The following is a 21196-nucleotide window of genomic DNA, read 5'->3' on the forward strand; positions in this document are numbered from 1 at the left end:
TTCTTCTGTTTCTTTCCGGAGATGGGGTGGAGTTAAAAACTGGATGAAGAAAAGCCCTGACGAAATAGAAATTATTTTTTTCATCCATTTATTTATACTCTCTCTCTCTCTCTCTCTCTCTCTCTCTCTCTCTCTCTCCATAGTCATATGACAATGGATCGTCCGTATGATGATTATTTTTATTTTTATTCCCTCTTTATTGTATTGAGTTGTTGTGGTGTATCGTGATTCATTGTATTTACTTTTTTTGCCACCCCCCTTTGACAAAATGGCTGTAACTGCTGTTGATAATAAATCATGTCATGTCATGTCATTCTCTCTCTCTCTCTCTTTCCCTCTCTCTCACCCTCACTCCAATTCCGTGGGGTTCTCTTGGAAAGGCTTTGGGACTGGGAAGCTGGGAAGAGAGGAGAGTGTAGAGTTAGATGAGGGGTGAGGAGAGGAAGAGGCGGGAGGACAGTGCCACCATTTTGAAAGGGTATCAGTTTGATAAGGTCAGACAGTGGGTTCTGGCTGCCCACCTCTCTCAACTTTGGTACCACAGTGTTGTGGTACAGGGTGAAAAGTGTTTTTAATGTTTATTACTTCTATTGTTATCATTCTTGTTGATATCATATTCATCAGTATAGTCATCATTATTAACTTTGTATCATTTGTTGCCGTTGTTATTTGTTTTGATGGTGAAACACACTATCATTGTGATATAAATTTTCTTATATTTAATATAAAAGAAATATATGCGTCATCTCAGCAAAACACAACACATCAACATATGTCATGGAAATCAGCGCCGAAAAGACAGAGCTGATAGCCAGCCATATCACCACCATCACTGCTGTTGTCCAGGGAAAGAAGCTAGGAACTGTTCATCAGTTCACTTGTATCTGCAATAAAGGATCCAAATCAGAAATCATTTCAAGAGTAACAAAGACAACATCAGCACTGTCCAGACTGAAACCTATGTAGAACGACAGCAACATCTACAAGAAACACAAAATCACACTTCCATGTGCGCTGGTATATTCCATCTTCCTGTATACTGGCGATATATGGACCCTCCCGGCGAATTTGAAAAGAAGGAATTCAAGCTATGGAAGTGAAGGGTTGGTGGAGTCTCCCGTCGGTCCGACGGATGAGTAGGCAGGCAGGCTTATCTGTCGGTGTGTGTCCTCATATGGGAGAAGAGGCCGATTCTGGATGAACAGCACTTCCCACAGGTGTTGCAAGGGAAAACGTCTCCAGAAGTTGAGCCCTGCTTCCTTCGCTCACGCTTCTCCTTAATGGCCAGCCTTCTCTTGTTTTCAAACGTCTTTATGCCACTAGAGCACAGCATCCTCCAGCGAGAGCGGTCAAGGACATCAGTTTCCCAGGAAGCAATGTCTATGTCACAGGCTTTGAGATTTGTCTTCAAGGTGTCCTTGAAGCGCTTGCAGGGTCTTCCAAGTTCACGGTGGCCTTCCTTCAGCTGGCCATACAAAAGCATCTTCGGGATCCTGCTGTCTGTCATGCGGACAACGTGTCCTGTCCAGCGTTGCTTTCGATGCTGGGCAGGCCGCTCCTCTCTAGGACCTGGAGGAGACCCTGTCTTGCCACTTTATGCCGAGGATCTTTCGTAGGCATCGCTGGTGAAACTGCTCAAGTTGTTGAATGTGACGGCGATAGGTCGTCCATGTGTCACAGCAGTACAACAAGGTGGTCAGCACAACAACTCTGTAGGCTTTCATCTTGGTGCTGAGCCTGATGCCTTTGTTGTTCCACAGCCTGTTGTTGAGTCTGCCAAAGGCGGAGCACAGCGTCACTTCTGTATCAAGGGCTCCGTTGCTGCATAGGGTGCTGCTCAGGTAGCAAAACCTGTCGACTGACTTGATCTCTGTGTCATTGATCTTAATTGCAGGTGGGTGGGGAGGGGGGGCACTGGCATGGTGAGCTAGCTGGTTGGTACATGGACTCGGTCTTGCTGAGGCTGATGGTGAGTCCAAAGCGCCTGCAGGAGGTTGAGAACCTGTCCATAATGAACTGCATGTCCTCATGAGTGTGTGCAGCAAGCGCGTAGTCATCAGCGAAGAGGAACTCTCTCATCAGTGCCTCAAACACCCTGGACCTGGCGTGGAGTCGCCGCAAGTTGAAAAGTTTGCCATCTGTGCGAAACTGAATGTAGATGCCCCGGTCACAGTCTTGGAAGGCATCAGTCAGCATGGCAGAGAAGAGAATGGAGAACAGTGTGGGTGCCAGGACGCAGCCCTGCTTCACTTCATTTACCACAGGGAATGGATCCGACATGTCAGTATTTTCCTGTACTCTCGCCTGCATGCCATCGTGGAAAGACGCAGTCAGCTGGATTAGGCTCTCTGGGCAGGCGAACTTTAGGAAGTGAAGGGTTATCGTGATACTAAACATCAGATATGCTGATCACGCCATAACTGAAGAAGTGCGCCAAACCACCAAGCAGCACATTGGACCTTGTGAAGATCTGCTGACATCAGTTAAGAAAAGAAAGCTACGCTAGTATGGCCACGTAACAAGATCCAATGGCCTTGCTGAATCCCCCAAAAGAACTCTTAAGGGAGGGAGACAGAGGCGAAGACGGAAGAAACTATGGATTGACAACAATGCAGAATGGAGCCGTTTGCATGGGCCCAGCCAGGCCTTGTCATTCAACTGACAGACCTGGAGGAATCTTGTTAACAGTTCTTCAGTGCGGCGCCCCAGTGACTTCACTATGAAGACCCCTCTCTTCACCGTCTTGACAACACGATCTGAAATCATCTAATGTCTCCTGCCTGTACGTGTGTCTTTTTGTGTAACTTCTGGAAGTGTATGCTAGTCTTTCCAGAAGCACGTGCGGATTCCGGCAATGAGCTGCAGATAACAATCCCATCTTTACGCCTGATACCGTTATCCAAGGAAATGATCCTCCGGAAATTGTAGGCGTGAATGTGCGCGTGTTTCGGAGAGAGGGGTGGGAAGTGTAAAAAGGTGGAGAAAGAAGAATGGGATAAGGGTGGTAGGGAGGATGACCTGCTTTGACCTTCATGTGAGGGAGAGAGAGAGAGGGGGGGGGGGGAGAGCATCGTGCTTCGTAGACTGTTAAACTGTTGTTAGTGTGTTCGTACATTCAGGACTAAAACGTGCGCTGAAAAATACACAGTAAATACCCAACAAATTCTGCGCCGAAACTCGATCGTTCATCATTTGTGACTGGCTCGGTCAGCAGAACAATCCTGTCCTGTCCACGAACTTTCGACAACAATGCTGGACGGATGTGGCATGTAGTGGAAGAAGGGGGTGAATAAGATTGGAAGGAAAAGAGGTAGGCGGAGAAGAGTGGGGAGGTGTCAAAAAATGAGAGGGAAAAGGAAGCGGAGATTTTGTCTGTTTGCCTGTCTTCTTGCCTGTCTGCCTGCCTTGTTGGTGTTATGGACCGGAGAAAATGTTATGACGGAGATAAGAAGAAAACGTGTTATTTAGTCATCATTATGCGGTACCTCTGATGTGTCATATTCGTTGAACCACTGAAATGCATTCACAATATACTGCTTGATAACAGGTTTTTTTTTGTTTGGTTTTTTTTGGGGGGAGGGGGGGAGGGGGGGTCATGAACGTCATTGAAACTGTATTTTCAGATACTCAACCATCTAGATGTTCAAGTGTATGTGATTCCTTCTTTTATGATGTCAATACCAATGTTAATAGCCTACTCATTTATCTGTTTATATAGATTATTACTTTAGATAGCCTATTCATTTATTTCTTTTTGCATAGATTATCGATTCATTTTTTTTTAATTCGGTTACTGTATGTCTGTAACAAACAAACAAAATGCAATTCTGTATTATCCTGCCGTGTTATACTCAACTGACTGTAAAATCTTCCTCTTGAAAATAAAAGAACCTTCTTTGAAAGGGTTAAAAACAACAACAACAACAACATCTGTGGCTAATGGAGAAAGAGGAACCTATCGTATCTAAATACTGAATACAAGAATGATTATATTCCGGACTGACATTATGTCACCCACATCGGAAAAAAAAATTAAGTAGTGTTTAACATTGTGTGTATATGTGTGTGTGTAAGAGAGAGACAGAGAATGTATGAACAGCTAACCAAAGTGTGTGTGTGTGTGTGTGTGTGTGTGTGTGTGTGTGTGTGTGTGTTTTATTGTTAGAGAAAAAGAGAGAGAGAAAAAGGATGCTACATGAAGTGCTAACCTCGAGAAAAGAAAGTCCAAAAGGGTGTTTAAATACATTTGTGATGAACATGACTTCATGGTTTAGGCAGTGGGAGGAGAAGCAGGAGTGTTTTGAAGTTTTATTGTTGTTGTTACTGTTGTTCTTTTGTTTGTTTTTATCAGTTCACACATCATCGTTATACCCATCATCATCGAAATAAACCAACCGATGAAACATTAAACAAAGTGATGCCACTTTCCTAAAAAAACCCATTCAAATGCAGCTTTGGCACAAACGGTATAATTAAAATTTTAATGTTAGAACTCATGAAGAGGACATAAATACACTTTTCTGTAGGAAAAGCAAATACATTCTAATCCTCAGGATTAGTGTTCGAAAATCAGCTAAAACATAGAAGCCATGTGTCTGTAGTCAGTTCATTAAATACCTTAAAAAAGGAATCATCGAAGACAGTTGTGACATAAAATCGTCACCAACATGCAAGGGTTTCTAAGCACTGAAAATTGATTCACTGGTCTTGAACTGACATTCCACCCCCACTCCCTCCTTTACTCGACTCTTAGAAGGACGATGCTGGGGCTGGAGCTGCTCACTGAATATGAATTGTGAATCAAGAGGTGTTCGTCACCTTCAAGGACGGGTCATCATCCGACTGTTTCTCTTCACAGCAGGTCTTGTCGGTGTCCAAGGGAACACTGCGACTGCTGTGGCCACTGGGGTCTTTGTCCTGCAGCAGAGTGGGCAGACTGAGAGGTTGGCTGGCCACAGGGCTGAGGGTGCACTTGGGGGTGCTGGTGGTGTCGTGGATAGGGCTCCCGAAGCGACCCGTCGGGTAGACGTCCTCAGCCAACTGCAGGTGATGATGCATCATCATCCGTGGCGACTTCCGTAAAAAGGCTCTGTTGGACATGCCATCGGTCTCTGTATTGCATGCTTTCTGTTTGGGCGACAGGACCTGTACAAGTGTATCACTCTGCCTCCTTGCTTCTTCCTCTTGTGCCACCCGTAATTCTTCATAGGATTCCGCAGTTAATTTGCGACTCGTGTTCAGTGCAATACTAATCATTTGATCTTCGGATAATGCATTCGACTGTATTTCTTTCACGGAGTGACCGGGTTCTCTCTTTGTAAAAGAAGAACCAGCAGAGGGTGGTAGAGACCGTGACGTTGAACCACGTATTTCTGGTGAGCTTTGTGAAGCAGAACTCCCAGACCTTCGCAAGTTGGTCTGACCTGACACCCGATGCAGCGGAACGACGTCCCAGTCTTCCGATTCCACAACAAGGCCTTCAACTACCTTTTCTGAGGCAACATCCTTCACAGATCCGTCTCCTTCCTGAACGGTCGTTTTTTTATCTTTAGAGTCAGCAAGGACAGAGCCACCCTCTGCGTGTGTGTCTTCCCTCACGCAAAAACTGATTTGGGGATTGCCCTCAGACGTTTCCTTCTGTGATGGGTAGACAATGCGGTCTTGTCTTGGGGTATGATCGTCATCAGGATGACGGAATTCTTCTGGTGAAGCGTTCCCATTTCCATCAACTTCAACCGTCAATTCAGAGCCGAACGTCTTGCTGACGCTCGCGTCAGATCCTTTGAAGTCCCGTCCGATCGTTGGCTCTGCCTTGCTGAGTTTTAAAATAGCCATCCCAACAGCTTCTTGTATGGCCTGATAAGACATGTACGGCTGTTTCATGTGCGGTGCATCTGCAGTGTTCGAAACCTGCACAGGTACACTCCTGGTCTTGCCAGCCTTTTCTTGTTCTTGGTGAATGACAGTCTCTCCTTTGGGTTCTTTGCCGTCGTTGGCTGCAGCCAGTATGGGGCTCGTTGTCCCCGAAGGGTCACTGTCCTTTGTTCTGCACGCTGGTTCAGGTAACACGCTGACCATGAGAGCAGACTGTTGGACAGACTGTTGGACTGACTGTTTGGCAGACTGTTTGGCAGACCTTTTGGATTTCTCCTTTGAAACGCCCTGGCCGTGTTCCACGTCAGTAGACACAGTGGATTTAGTACTGCCCACGTCCGAAGCTTCAGGGGAATCGGTGAGGGTGGACACAGACGGCGCAGACTGAATGTGTCTCTCTGCATCCTGTAATGGTTTAGATGCTTGTTTGGGGGCGTCGGCCTGCACTGGACATGCACATTGTTTGTCTTTGTCTTCCTGACATACGGTCACTGAGTGGTTCACCTCATCACTGCTGCTGCAACAAGACATTGTAAAAACTAGAGTCGCACAAACAACAATACACCGAAATCACACATAAACAACAATATGAAGAAATTACAAACAACATTACATATGAATCACACAAACAACAATACACCAAAATCACAAAGAAACGTACACAGAAACAACACAAACAACAATCGGATGATGATGATGATGATGCTGTGGTGGTCCATTTTTGAACTTCGTGACAAGGCTGTACTCTACGCTTTTTGTCATAATGATATCCCGGCGTCAACCAAGCCTGAGACATACAGACACTTGCAGAGTTGGTCAGGTAATTAGAGCAACACAACCAAAGACGTGAAGTGGAAGATACTCGACTGTGTGGTCCCAGTCTTCCCATTCAACCCCATGGCACACTCAACTCTGGGAAGGAGCTGGCCGCGGGCCGAAAAACACACCTCTGCTGGGATTCGAACCGGCGTCCTCCCAGCCGTTAGTCCGCGACGCTGACCACTTCACCACGGCGGTTGATTACACGTTGCTTTTTTGTTGGTATGGTCAAAATATTCCCCGCAGCTCACGTTGCTTATTGCCTCGCCGACCACTTGGACCATCTTTTTCCTTTTCTGTTACATCTCTTGCTTTTCTGTTCAAATAATGATGTATGTAAAGTGATACATTTAACAATGAAACATTAAACAGATTTTATGGTCATACACACACACACACACACACACACACACACACACACACACACACACACCATTCACAGTGGAGGTAACATCTGGAAGCTTCTTAAGTGTTTTGTGCGTTTTTGAACAACGAATGACTGCAACATCTTTTACTGAAAAAAGGATGCTCATCATTATGTTGTCTCATGCGGAAAGGAATCATGAACAGGTCTTCTGCACCGATTGATTTAAATCCACTTTTTTTTCCTGACCAACCTTGGATTTTTTTCTGCCCCATCAGCTGCGCCATTTCAGTAGCATTACTCCCACGCCGCTCATTTACATTCCCCATACACGGCCACACCCGGGTTCGTCCGTCACAGCGTCGGCAGTCCGCAGGGAACCATCGATGTTAGGTCGCCAGGAGGCCACACACCAGAGGAGACCCTGCACTGCTGCTGAGTCACTTCGGTGGTGTTCAGTGGTGCCTGTTCTGATTCAACGTACTTAGGACACCACCTACTAAGCCCCCTACTAATGACAATAACGGCTTAGTCGCAGAGCCAGACTGAGTGAGCGTCCCTCCAAGAGTGGAGAACGCCACCACGTCCCTCAAACAACAGCCCCCCATGAATCTGCCGACACCGAAGACATTGACAGGACTCACCTCAAGCACAGAAGTGGATGGTATCGAAACTGAGGTCACCATGATGATCAGTGATGAAGGAGGAGGAGGATGACGATGACAATGTTGCTATGGAGGTTCATCTTGGTTTAGGACTGCGTGACAAGGCTGTACTCTACGCTTCCTGTCATAATGATATCCCGGCGTTAACCAGGCCCGAGAGATACAGACACTTGCAGTGTTGGTCTTGGTCTGTGAATTAGAGCACCACACCCAAAGACGCATCCTTGAACTGGATGACACTCGACTGCGTGGTCCCAGTCTCCCCATTTAAGCCCACAGCACATTCAACTCTGGGTAGGAGCAGGCCACGGGCCGAAAAATCCACCTCCGCTGGGATTCGAACCCGCGTCCTCCCAACCGCCAGTCTGCGACGCTATCCACTTCGCCAAGACGGCTGGTGACCAACCCTGGAATTTGTCATTACCATTCCTGAATGCTTTAAAATGTTTTGGCATTAACCGGCTCACGATTAGCACAGATGGAGCTGACACCCTTTGATATTCTTATATCGAATTTCGTACTGAGTATACATCATTTTGTAATTTTTTTCCCTTTAATTTACCGTGCCTTAAAGATGCGATTACACGAGATACAATGATACGATGTTGAGAAAACACACACACACACACACACACACACACACACACACATGTATATATATATATTCATATATCGATTATGAGCGTAGTCTGTGACCAAGCTGCTGGGTAATAGCGAACATTCAGATTTATTTTTTATTGTTTAACAAAATAGGTGTTTTTTTTCAACTTTGTTATATATATATATATATATATATATATATATATATATATATATATATATACATACATATAATATATATATGTATGTATGTATATGTGTATTGTCTGCAACGTATATGATAGTCAGCCTGTCCGACTATGACCATCAGAACAGCGAAGGAGGCAGCTGCTGTCCAAACAATCTGGGCTAGAATTTGATTTAAGTGGAGAATGTCTTGCCCAAGTTACATCCCCACTCTCTCGGCCAAGAGGGTTTTAGGACAGTCGGTGTTGGGATGGTTCCCAAAGGCCAACTATCCCCCAAGACTGCAGCACTAAGAGCCAGTGCAATGTTGCCTTCTAATAATCCGTGTATATTATTGAAAATTAAGTATGTGTTTGTGTTCATTATAATTTTTGTAGTCAAGGCCTGTCGCGCGCTAGGTCTGTGCGTAGGTTCCCCTTATTGTTTTTATTTTCTTTTTGTTTCTTCAAGCAATGTAGTGTGTCGCATATGGATCAGTCCGCACGCTTTTACGCCTCCTTGATTGAATCTGTAACTTTATTGGGAAACTCAGATATCGATCATAAGATCGAGCGATGAAAGTACAAAGAAAGCTGATGAAGAAAAGGGTAGATTAGTTGAAGCGGACAGCGGGAGAGGTAAAAAAAAGAAAAAGAAAAAGAAAAAAAAGATACACAGGGAAAAAAACAACAACAAACAAACAAACAAAAAACACAAAAAAAAAACAACAACACCCAAACAAACCAAAATAAAATTAATAGTAATTCTTTGTATTCGTGCATCAGAACTGCGCACTGGTTATTACGTCTATATCATGAGGAGAAAAAAAAAAAAAAGATTGATGCGTGTTCATATCGCAAAATTGGTGAGAAAATTGAAAAAGAAAAGAAAAAGAGGAAAAAAACTGAAAAGAACAAACCGGCAATGGGTGCCATCCTGGTTCTTGTAGGTTGTGAACTGGATGCCCTCACCGCCAGACCGTCCGTCACCACCCGCGCCCTGCCCTTCCACCTTGTCCTTTGCGATGCCAGGATCACCCCCTGCGCCTCGCATCATCATTTTCAGTTCTAGGCTGACCGGGTACTTTCCGCTGGGGGGCGGAGGCAGTTTGGAACTGGGTGTTCCTGTCACTGCTGCCGCTTCCAGAATATCAACACAGCAAGGCACGTTGCGCTGGAAGGCCTCTTCCAGGCTGTATACGAACTCGCTGTTTAGGTCAGGCAGCACCTTCCCCGGGTTTCTGGCGTGCGGTGGTCGTTCAGACTTGCAAAGGACGGATTTTTTACGTGGCGATATGGCTTTCATGTACCGAGAGTCGTAACCATGAATGGAGGAATGTGGAGAGAATGCAATCTGCTGCTTGTTCGGGATCACTGTGGAAGTTGCGTTCACTATCTGGTGCGTCGCCACTGATCCTCCTTGTACGATATTTGAGTTTTCGTCTTGGTAACTTCCACTGTGCGAGAGTGCAAATCTTTCAGCAGAGGATCTGCATGGTGTGTATGTTTGTGGAACTGTTTTCGTCGTTACTACCTGATCCACCGAAGTTCTGTATAATGAAGCTACACTATCTGTGTTGTCATTTGCGTCGTAAGAGGACGAGGTAGCATCTGTACTCACGCCCAGTTTGTCAGCTCGTGGTCCAAGTTGAGGGCTCCCGTCTTTTGATGATACTTGACCTGGCAAAAGTAAATAATCACATTTCAGAGGTCCATCTAGGCCGATTTCCGATATCCCTTTTTTTTCAGGTGGCGATTTCGATCTGTGGACGCCTCGTCTTGGCTTGTTTTCTTTATCCGCGCGTCTGTTGACTGGATATTCATGCTCGATGCATTCCACAATTGTTGAATCACCATCGCCCATGTTTAGCTCCGTGACAATAGTCTTATGTGCTTCTGGGCCGTCCGTCGCCGACTGCGTTACACAGTCAGCTGGCTGCAGCGACACGACGCAATCCGTTGCCTGCGTGGAGACAGCTTTGGCGGACACTTTTGGGGTCCTGTGACAGGATATCAGAGTACCCATCACTGAATTGTTGTGATCTGAACTTCAGCAATCGGACGTGGTGCTAGTCACAGTACCAGAAATATTTGGGGTTTTCAGAAACGTTCCAGTGTTGGCGCACAGTCATCATGGTTCAGCGCCACGGTTCCCTTGGAATTACGTCACTGATTTCGTAAAAAAGTGAAACTTGACGTCATTTGTGCGCTTGGTATCATTGACCTAACCCAGATAGCATGCAAACGTTTTTAAAACGTTTTATTTTGGTTCACTTGGTTTTAAGTGGTGTACTGGTTCTAGACAAATGTTAACGTTTTAAAAACGTTTTCTTCAAAACCATACCAAACGTTCTCGCTGATTTAAAAAAAAATTGCAGTTGAATTTTTTTTTCGAACATAATTACGAATCTTTGCGTCCCTTTTTTTTTTAAACCTTGCAACAGCAACAGCACGAAAACAATGTAAAACAATTAACAAACACAGCATTGCAAACAACGAACACGTTGTACTTGATTATGTCAAGTTCCCCATGAAATAATGATACTTGCAGTAAACTATCAAAGAAAATAAGAGAATGATGCTGGTCAATAGCAATTAATTTACAGAAAATATGTGATTTATCGATGAAATTAATGTAGCTGGAGATTGAGTTGGATATGAATACATAAAAAAGGGAAAGGATGTGAAGATTTTTGTTAAAGTATGACAGCTTTTCATACAAAGACGGGGATCACATGAACAGTTTGAGGAATTTTGTTTAATGTCCCGTCACACATATCGGTGATTGAAGACATTTTGTTAAAGTATTTATGAATACATCTGAGTATTATCGGTTAGAAGGGGTGGGAGATGTGGATGAATGGAGGGTTGGGAGAAACTGGGCAAATGAGGGTAAAAATGTGGGTGAAATTTGGAAGAAAAAAACAACAACAAAAACCCCCAAAACAAACAAACAACAACAACAACAACAACAACAAAACAACTCTAAATACAGTTACAGGAAATTACTTAAAGGACTTCGTAAAAGAGAAGTCGTTAAACTGACAAGCGAAACAACTGATAATGAATGCAAAAAGTCAAAAACATCAACGTTCTCAGTCACTTGTGAAGACACACTTTCGTGTACAAAAGGCTTCATCAAACTACATTGAAAAAGTATATGCTCAATTGTCAGGTTACTAAAGCATATGCACTTGACAGTAGAACAATACTTGGTCCGTAATGAATTTGATAATAGTCTGAGAGCTAAACTCAGAATTGGTCTGCGAATCGGACCAAAGTCTGAGAGAGTCAACTGACGAGGTTTTAGACTTGAATTCAAGCACCTATAAAAGTCTCTTTCTAGTATATTGCTTATTTCCGTCAGCTCAAACTGGATTACGGAAAGGAAGATCTACAATTGATCACCCGTCTCACTACCCAAATTAAAAAACAGTTTTCTAAGCGAAAAAGTATCGAATTTTGGAGTCTTATCCCCAAGGAGAGTGACTTACAATTTTTAAGAAATTTAAACTTTTAACTGCTTTAGTCACCATTTGACCGCCGTTTTGAAAATACCGCAGTTCTGGGAATGTTGCAGATTCGTCTGCTTCAATTAAAAGAGTATCAAAATGACTAATGATTTTGTGAAAACTTTATTGCTTGTGAAAGAATCACAGCATTGTGCTTCAGGAATCGTTTACTGGAGATGGACAATTTTGAAGTTAAAAGAAGATGATTCTTGAAGCACAATGGTGTGATTCTTTCACAAGCAATAAAGGCTTCACAACAGCATTAGTCATTTTCATTGAAGCACTTAACAAAGGATGCCAATATAGGGAAATACATAAAATGAAACCTGACAGCCATAGATAAAACATGAGGCGCTCCCACGAAAGGCACATTAAGGATCATTTAGATGATTCTGAGATACTTGCATAATCAAAAACTAGAGAAATAAGGCTTCACAAACATATACTTCGTTTACATCTAGGTTTATTCAAACCAAAGTTATATTAGTTTAGATACAGTATATAGCATGGCGGCCATTTTAGAACCGCTTTTTCCGAAAACGTTTTTAAAAACATTTACTGAAATTAGCAAAAGTACGTTTAAAAAACGTCCTCCTAGAAGGTTTATAAAACATCTACGGAAGATACTTCTAAAACATTTTCAGGTTTTTAAATCATTTATTCTACGTTTATAAAACGTTCTAAAAACGTTTAAGACTACAGAAAACGTTTTTCGAAACATTTTTTGAATGATTTATTTTTCGTTCATAAAACGTTTTAAAAACGTGTAAGACGTCTCTAAAGCCATCTACGGAAACGTTTTAGAAACGTTTTTTTTTCGTAAACGTTTAAAAAACGTTTACCGAAATAAGCATAAGTACACTTTAAAAAAAAAGTCATCTGTAAACGATTTTTAAACGTCTACGTTGGCATTTTAAAAACGTTTTTAAAATGCTGTCTGGGAAACGGCTTATGGTGGTAATAAAGCGCGGGATACGGAGAAGGTGAGTGTCAGATGAGGAGCGCAACTGTCGCTATGGAGTGTACAGATGTAGAACATCAGTAAGATAGGAAGGAGCGAGACCGTTCAGGGATTTAAAGCACAGCAGAGACAGTTTATATTCAATTCGTTTCTCGACAGGGAGCCAATGAAGAGAACAAAGCAAGGGAGTGATACAGGTAGATTTAGAGCGTCTCATAACTAGACGAGCAGCATTGTTCTGCACCTTTTAAAGTCGAACGAGAAGATTCTGAGGACAGCCAGCAAGGAGAGCATTTCAATGATCCAGTCTTTTTATTATTATTTTTTTTTTTTTTTTTTTTTGGTATTTTTCCCTGCGTGCAGTTTTATTTGTTTTTCCTATCGAAGTGGATTTTTCTACAGAATTTTGCCAGGAACAACCCTTTTGTTGCTGTGCGCTAAGTGCATGCTGCACACGGGACCTCGGTTTATCGTCTCATCCGAATGATAAGCGTCCAGACCACCACTCAAGGTCTAGCGGAGGGGGAGAAAATATCGGCGGCTGTGCCGTGATTCGAACCAGCGCGCTCAGATTCTCTCGCTTCCTAGGCGAACGCGTTACCTCTAGGCCATCACTCCACATCAAACATGATGGTGAAACGACAGTATCTGATCAAGTGTGACACCCAGGTTGCGCACGGTCGTAGACCAAGATAGATTGCTTTCGATCATCATGTTTTACATGTGTAAATATATTGTTTGTTGTCTATTGCAAAGAAAAAAATTAATTAATTAGTTTCAGTGTTTCGGGAAATAATAATAATAATAATATATTATCATTATTATTAGTAGTACAATGATAATGATAATAGTAATTAAAAAAAAGATAATAATAACAATGATGATGATGATAATAATAATAATAATAATCAACTTCATCACCATCATCATAATGATAATGATATCATTATATCATCATCATCATCATCATCATCATTATTTTTATTATTACTATTATCATTATCATTGTTGTTGGTCTTCGTTTCATTATCATTGTTATCATTATTATTATATAGGTGAAGGTATACACTGTGTACATTTATAGGGGGGTGGGGGGGGGGGAGAGCCGAGAGAGAGAGAGCAATCGAAATCGAATTTTTTTTTTTATATAAGGAAAAGGAATAAGCACTTATCGGCCTGAAAATCCTACGCTCGTAAAGAAAACGTATAAACTAGTCTCGGACATAAAAGGAAAAAAAAGTGGGTGGAAAATACACATCGCATGGCAACAACAACAAAAATAAAAACAAAAAACAAATGAAATTAACGGCATAGAAAATACACGGTTCTCCACAAAATAACATAGTATGCATGTGCATGAAGGAGACATGGAGGGAAGAAGGTAAGGAAGGGATACAAAGGCGAGAGATGAAAAACTGTTGAGAGAGAGAGAGAGAGAGAGAGAGAGAGAGAGAGAGAGAGAGAAGGGGAGGGGGGGATGGCAGGAGGGAGGGAGGAAAGGAGACAGATAAGGATGGCGAGAATACATCATTTGTTTTCCAGTCTCAGTAATTTCAAGGATTCGTAGAACTTAGCTCTGAAATAAGACGTTTATGATATAGTCTTTTGAAGACACTGAGACTGGAGTTTATGTGTAGATGAAATAGTATTCCATAAATATCCACAAGAAATTATGTGAGACTTGCTTTAAAAAGATCAATTCTTGGCCGAGGTAAAGTTATTTTATGTGTGTGACGGTGACTATTACGGAAATGACTATTACTTAAGAGAGATGGTGGGTCATAACCTGATAATATTTTGAACATAAATATGTGTGTGTGTGTGTGTGTGTGTGTGTGTGTGTGTGTGTGTGCGTGACAGAGAGAGAGAGAGAGAGAGACAGACAGACAGACAGACAGACAGAGGCGCACATAGAAAGATAGGCAGCACGGAGAACTTCTCAAACAACCATATAAATCAAACTATCAATAACAGCATCGATAAAATGAGCAAGAGAACAAATTAATGATAATTTTTGCAAGGTAGGAATGGTAATGGTTTTTTCTATATTTTTTAAAGTTATTGGACAAAGATGCGTGTTGATAGAGCTAAGTAAGTATCATTAGCGTTAGGTGTCAATGGTATGTGACTGATTTCAAGTATCATTCCTAGTGTGTTGATTGGAAACCCGGGCATATTATGGTTTAACCTCCAGGCTGCCTGACTTCGCTGCCATAGTGACGATATAAATTGTCATTGAAATATTCGGACTTGTTTCTGGTTTGTATTGAGTTCGTTGAAAAACAATGGAAGCTTTTGTTTTAGCTTCAGTGCGTCACTCGGTTCGGACAATTTCATATACGCTACACCACATCTGCTAGGCAGATGCCTGACCAGCAGCATAACCCAACGCGCTTATTCAGGCCTTGAGTGCATGTATATATGTGTGTGTACTTATCCGAGTGGATTTCTTCACAGAATTTGCCAGAGAAACAAGCCGCCGTGGCGAAGTGGTTAGCGTCGACAGACGGCTGGGAGGACGCGGGTTCGAATCCCAGCGGAGGTGTGTTTTTCGGCCCGCCGTACGGCTCCTAACCAAAGCTGAGTGTGCTATGGGCTTAAATGTGGAGACTGGGACCACACAGTCGAGTATCCTCCACTTCACGAATGGGTCTCTGGGTGTGTTGCTCTAGTTACCTGACCAACACTTCAAGTGTCTGTATCTCTCGGGCCTGGTTGACGCCGGGATATCAATATTACAGGAAGCGTAGAGTACAGCCTTGTCACGCAGTCCCAAACCAAAATGGACCTCCATAACGATATCGTCACCATCGTCGTCATCCTCCTCCTCTTTCTTCATCATCAGTTAAAAAAAAAGAAAAAAAAGGCCGGCTTAACGTCTGTGACCTTTCATGCCCTGCTGTTATGATGACCTCCACTTCCGTGCTTGGGGTGAGTCCTGTCAATGTCTTCAGTGTCTGCGGATTCATGGGGGGCTGTTGTTGGAGGGACATGAAGGTGGTCTCCATTGTGGGGGAGACGCTCACTCAGTCTGGCTCCCCAACAAAGCCATCATTGTCGTCAGTAGGGGACTTAGTAGGTGGTGTCCTAACTACTTTAAATCAGAACACGGGCACCACTGAACATCACCGAAGTAACTCAGCTGCAGTGCATGGTCATTTGGTGTGTGTCCTCCTGGCAACCTAACATCGATGGCTCCCTGGGCCGCCGACGCTGGGACTGTGATAGACGAACCCAGGTGTGGTCGTGTAAAGGGTGATTTGGAATGAGCGGCGTGGGGAGTTATGCAACTGAAACGGTGCAAATGATGTGGTAGCAAAAAAACCAAAAACAAAACCAAAAACAAAAAACAACAACAACAAAAACAAAAAAAACAAACAAACAAACAACAACAACAACAAACAAAACAACAACAACAACAAATTGCCAGAGGACAACACGCTCTCGTTGCATGGGTTCTTTTTTCAGTGCGCCAAGTGCGTGCTGCACACGGGACCTCGCTATATTGTCGCATCCAAATGACCAGATGCTCAGTTCCATTTTCCAAACTTTGGAGAAAGGGCAGGAACGGGATTCAAACCCACGGACGCTGTATTTGGTAGACGATCGTCTTAACCATTCTGCAACCTTCCTCCTGGTAGCTTTAGCTTGGAGAATCTTTCTGCATTCTATTGATAGCTAGAAACCCCATCTACGTCATGAGGTAGTCCTTTATTTGAACAATTTGGTTGGGTTACTGGCTGTGCTTTGCCCAGCTTGTCGCGCGCTCAGCAAAATGGCGGCATTCGGCTAAAGCACTGCGATCGACTTGCACCAAAACGACCAAAATTTCTTGCTGTAGCTGATGCTCAGAAAGAATCGAAGCGTCAACTAGAAGAAGACAGTGATGAACTTTTAATTTGACAACCCTGTTATTCACGACTTTACTGGTAACAGTGGGCCGAGAAAAGAACCACGTACACAGCACACACTGCATCGACTTTTTCGCTCTTTTTTTTTTCTTGATGTTAATATAATCTTGAAATTTGTTGGGGAAACCAATTTGTATAGACTAGTATACACAGGCGACACCCCAACAGGCACAGGCAAATACAGGCAGGCAGAAAAAAAAAGTACTCAACATCATTGATCTCCCGGGTCAACATATGTGCAGACCTGCTATAGTGCCTGAACTCCCTTTTTGTGTACACGTATGCAGAAGATCAAAAACGCACGTTAAAGATCATGTAATCTATGTCAGCGTTCGGTGGTTTAAGGAAACAAGAACATACCCAGCATATACATCCCACCTCCCCCCCCAAAACAGAGCTAGTATGGCTGCCTACATGGCGGAGTAAATAAGCAAAACGGTCATACACGTGAAATGTTACGTGTCTGTCTGAGTGTGTATGTGTGCGTGCCTGAAATCTGATTGAATGACGCATGAAACGAATGATGAGCGCCCAATGGCAGCCGTCAGTTAGCTCTACCCAAGTAGGCAGCCTGTCAATGGCCGAGGATATATATAAGTACTCATATCAAATCAATTCAAATCAAAATCAACATGGACAAATACTAATGTGTTTGAAATGATACAGTTCTGGAGTCTGACTTCACTGATGGGCATGATTTTTTTTTTATTTTTATTTTTTTTTTAATAAAGAAAATTGATTTGACTGAAAGGATTGGACAATCACATCTATGTTGTTATCACTTGGAGTAGTCACAATGAATCATGTATATGTCGACCTCTCGTTTAAAAACTTTTGTTTTGTTTTGTTTATTGTAGTTGTCTTAACGTGTAGACAGTTAATATCCATTTGTCCAGAACATATTATATTACTGTGCAAATGACCAGACTGATGTTGGTAATGAACACGTTGAAAATCTGGAAAAAAAAATACACCGATTTTAAAACAAGTGTACGTTTTTGGAAAAACACAAAATTGGAAAACATATTATGTGCTTTCCATTCTTTATTCGTTTATCTTTCATAAAATGTATATTTTTATGGGTCTCTATCCAATATTAAAGATCACATAATCTAAACAAGAGTGGCAAGGCCTTCAAGACTCACTTATGACATGCACTTACTAAACAATTGAATCAAAACACAAAAAAATCAATTGCAAAACAAAAGTCATGTGCACCTCCCAACATAGAAATATAGACCACACAAAGTTGTGTTGGATTTCACTTTTTTTTTCTTTTTTTTCTTTTTTTCTTTTTTTTGTTTGTTTGTTTGTTTGTTTTTCCCTTTTTTTCAAAATTAAAGTCACAAAGGAAAAAAAAAATTCTAACTCACACTTGCTTTTGTTTAAATGAAAGAGGAAATGCACCTAAGTGTGACCAATATACACACACACAGACACTCACAAGATGGGTAATAAAGTTAAGTCACATTTTAAATATGTATAAATATATAAGATGTAACTGAACTTTTTGTTAAACTATTACGTAATCCATTATAAGCTTGATCGTAGAGCAAACAATTGATACAATGTGAAAAAACTCAATATGGGTATAAGCAATGTGCCTGTCTGCTTTATGATTACAATTAGTATTAGAAAAAATGATATTCACAACACATTTTCATCATATTACAGATTTTTGTGATGACCCTGATTCAGTAAGACCCAACACACACACACACACACACACACACACACACACACACACACACACATACACACACACACACACACACACACACATATATATATATATATATATATATATAAAATTACTTCATAATCTAGACCATTTTTTAAAACAGTCACTCTTTTTCTGGTGTAAACTTCAAAGTCATACATACAATTATTTGAGTATGCAGCTGCATTACATGCTCACACCTGAAAATCAAAATTCAAATGATAAATATAGGTCAGTTACATTTTATACATGTATTTATATAAATACATACGATGTAACTGAACAGTGAGCTTTTTACTATGTATGGAAAACAAAAACTGATAATTACATAATGATAAGCTTATAATTGTTGAGAAAAAGTGTAATACAGTGTGAAAAAATAAATATAGATATTAACAATATGCATGGCTATTTGTTTCAAATGATTGTTCAAACTCAAATTTGCTTTTTGTTTAAGTGAAAAAGGATTCAACTTCATATAAGAAATAAAGTTCAGTTATATTCCATACACAAGATGCATGGTTCAACCCCTCCGGAATGGATCAGTCAGGCCAGGGTCTGTTTCCCAACAGTCTGAAATCAGTTTATAAACTATCAGTCTTACTATATTATTGTTACAGAACCTCTCTCTCTCTCTCTCTCTCACACACACACACACACACACACACACACACACACACACACACAGGGAGATACACACACAGGGAGATACACACATGTGAACACAACAAACAACTCTTTCATTAATTTTGATAAATATGTATCCTCATGTATAAAGATTTTTTTTCTTGTCATCTCTCTCTCTCTCTCTCTCTCTCTCTCTCTCTCTCTATGTCATGCACCTCTAATTCAGAAAATACATTCCACATTTAAATTTGTTTTGTGCTTGCTCAAAACATGTGTACACAAATACATAATACATATATGAACACAACAAACTTTCATTTATCATATATCTATTATCCTCATGAATAAAGAATTTTATCTTGCAATCTCTCTCTCTCTCTTTCTCATACACATCTAATTCAGTAAATACATTCCACACAATTGTGCACAATTATTGTTACAAAACCTCACACACACACACACACACACACACACACACACAGATACACACATGTGAACACAACAAACAACTCTTTCATTTAATAAATATTTATGTATCCTCATGTATAAAGATATCTCTCTCTCATGTGTGTGTGTGTGTGTGTGTGTGTGTGTGTGTGTGTGAGGAGTTTGAAGAAATTCAATATCAAAGTTCAAATTCACAAGACATGTCATAGTATTCAGATCTATATTAAATTGTATGATATGAATAATATTGATTCAACCCACACATGTTCTGATCTTGATTATAAAGATGGTATCAAGTTGACAGGATCTGTTGTTCAGGGTGGCTGTGTTTCAAAGGCGTGTGACACTGTGTTGTCTAGCCTGGTGTGTGACGTCGTTAAGAGCAGACCAGCACAAACGGCAGAAAATTCTACGCGCATCTGTGCATTAAGAAGCACTCCCTGACTCATCTCGTTATACACATTCCGGCGGTACCGCAAGGCCCCGCCCCCTATCGCCTGGCCCGGTTGAGCATCATGATGCGGAGATGCGCCGTACCGTAGTTACTAAAAAAAAAAAAGCAGAGATGGTGCATAATAATAATAATAATAATAATAAAACATTTAGATTTTAACTTGTTTCTTTTAAATTGTTATTCATTGCACTAGTTACGTAAACTTCACACTGAATGACGGTCAAACATTTAAAATCTGCTTTTTAGTACCTGCCTTTATAAAAAGGAGAGTACTATTACAATGGAAGCCATGTCGCAAAATTTATGTCTGTGTGTGTGTGTGTGTGTGTGTGTGTAAACACAAATGTGTGGCAAAGGCTACCACAAAATCTACTGGACCAATTGATCTAAAATTTGACACACAGTTCGGCATAATTCTAGTGATGATGCCCGGCCATTTAGATTGTCACTTCCGGTTCTGGGAGACTATTTCCGGTCCAAAAAACGGTTTGGGCGCTTAAGCACAATAACACAAGAACTAGATCTAGCCTATGGCTTTATTTGGCCTATGACTGCGTTGTCTTTCTGTGTTTCAAGTTACGTCTTACACCTCTGCAATTCGTTTCGACAAGCAGAGAAAAAAAATGACGTCCAATAATGACACGATTTGATGACGTAATCTCACTAGATTATCAACACCGCATTATCTGGGGAGAACTCATTGAATGATCAGGGAAGGAAAAAAGTTAATCTACATTATGTTTGCTGCTTTTATTGATCAACAAATTCTTACATGGAGGATAATTAACATTATCATTGTGAATTAATTACCAAGTTAGTGACGCATCCCGCTTATCATCAGATTCTGCGAATTTTCTGCCGTTAGTGCTGGTCTGCTCTTAACGACGTCACACTGGTGTCGTTTTCGTAGTGCAGGCCGGGGGTAGTCTGCCGCTGATGCAGAAACTGAGCCAGTGGGGAGTTGTCAGACTGGTCAGTTTTGAGGGTGGATGGCTGACTGACTTCATCAGTGGTTGCTGTTTCTGCCGTTGTTGTTGTTCTTCTTTCCCTTCTCTACCGCCTTCATGTGTTGTCTAAC

The sequence above is a fragment of the Babylonia areolata genome, chromosome 21 (assembly GCF_041734735.1).
Source record: "Babylonia areolata isolate BAREFJ2019XMU chromosome 21, ASM4173473v1, whole genome shotgun sequence".
NCBI classification, from domain to species: domain Eukaryota; kingdom Metazoa; phylum Mollusca; class Gastropoda; order Neogastropoda; family Buccinidae; genus Babylonia; species Babylonia areolata.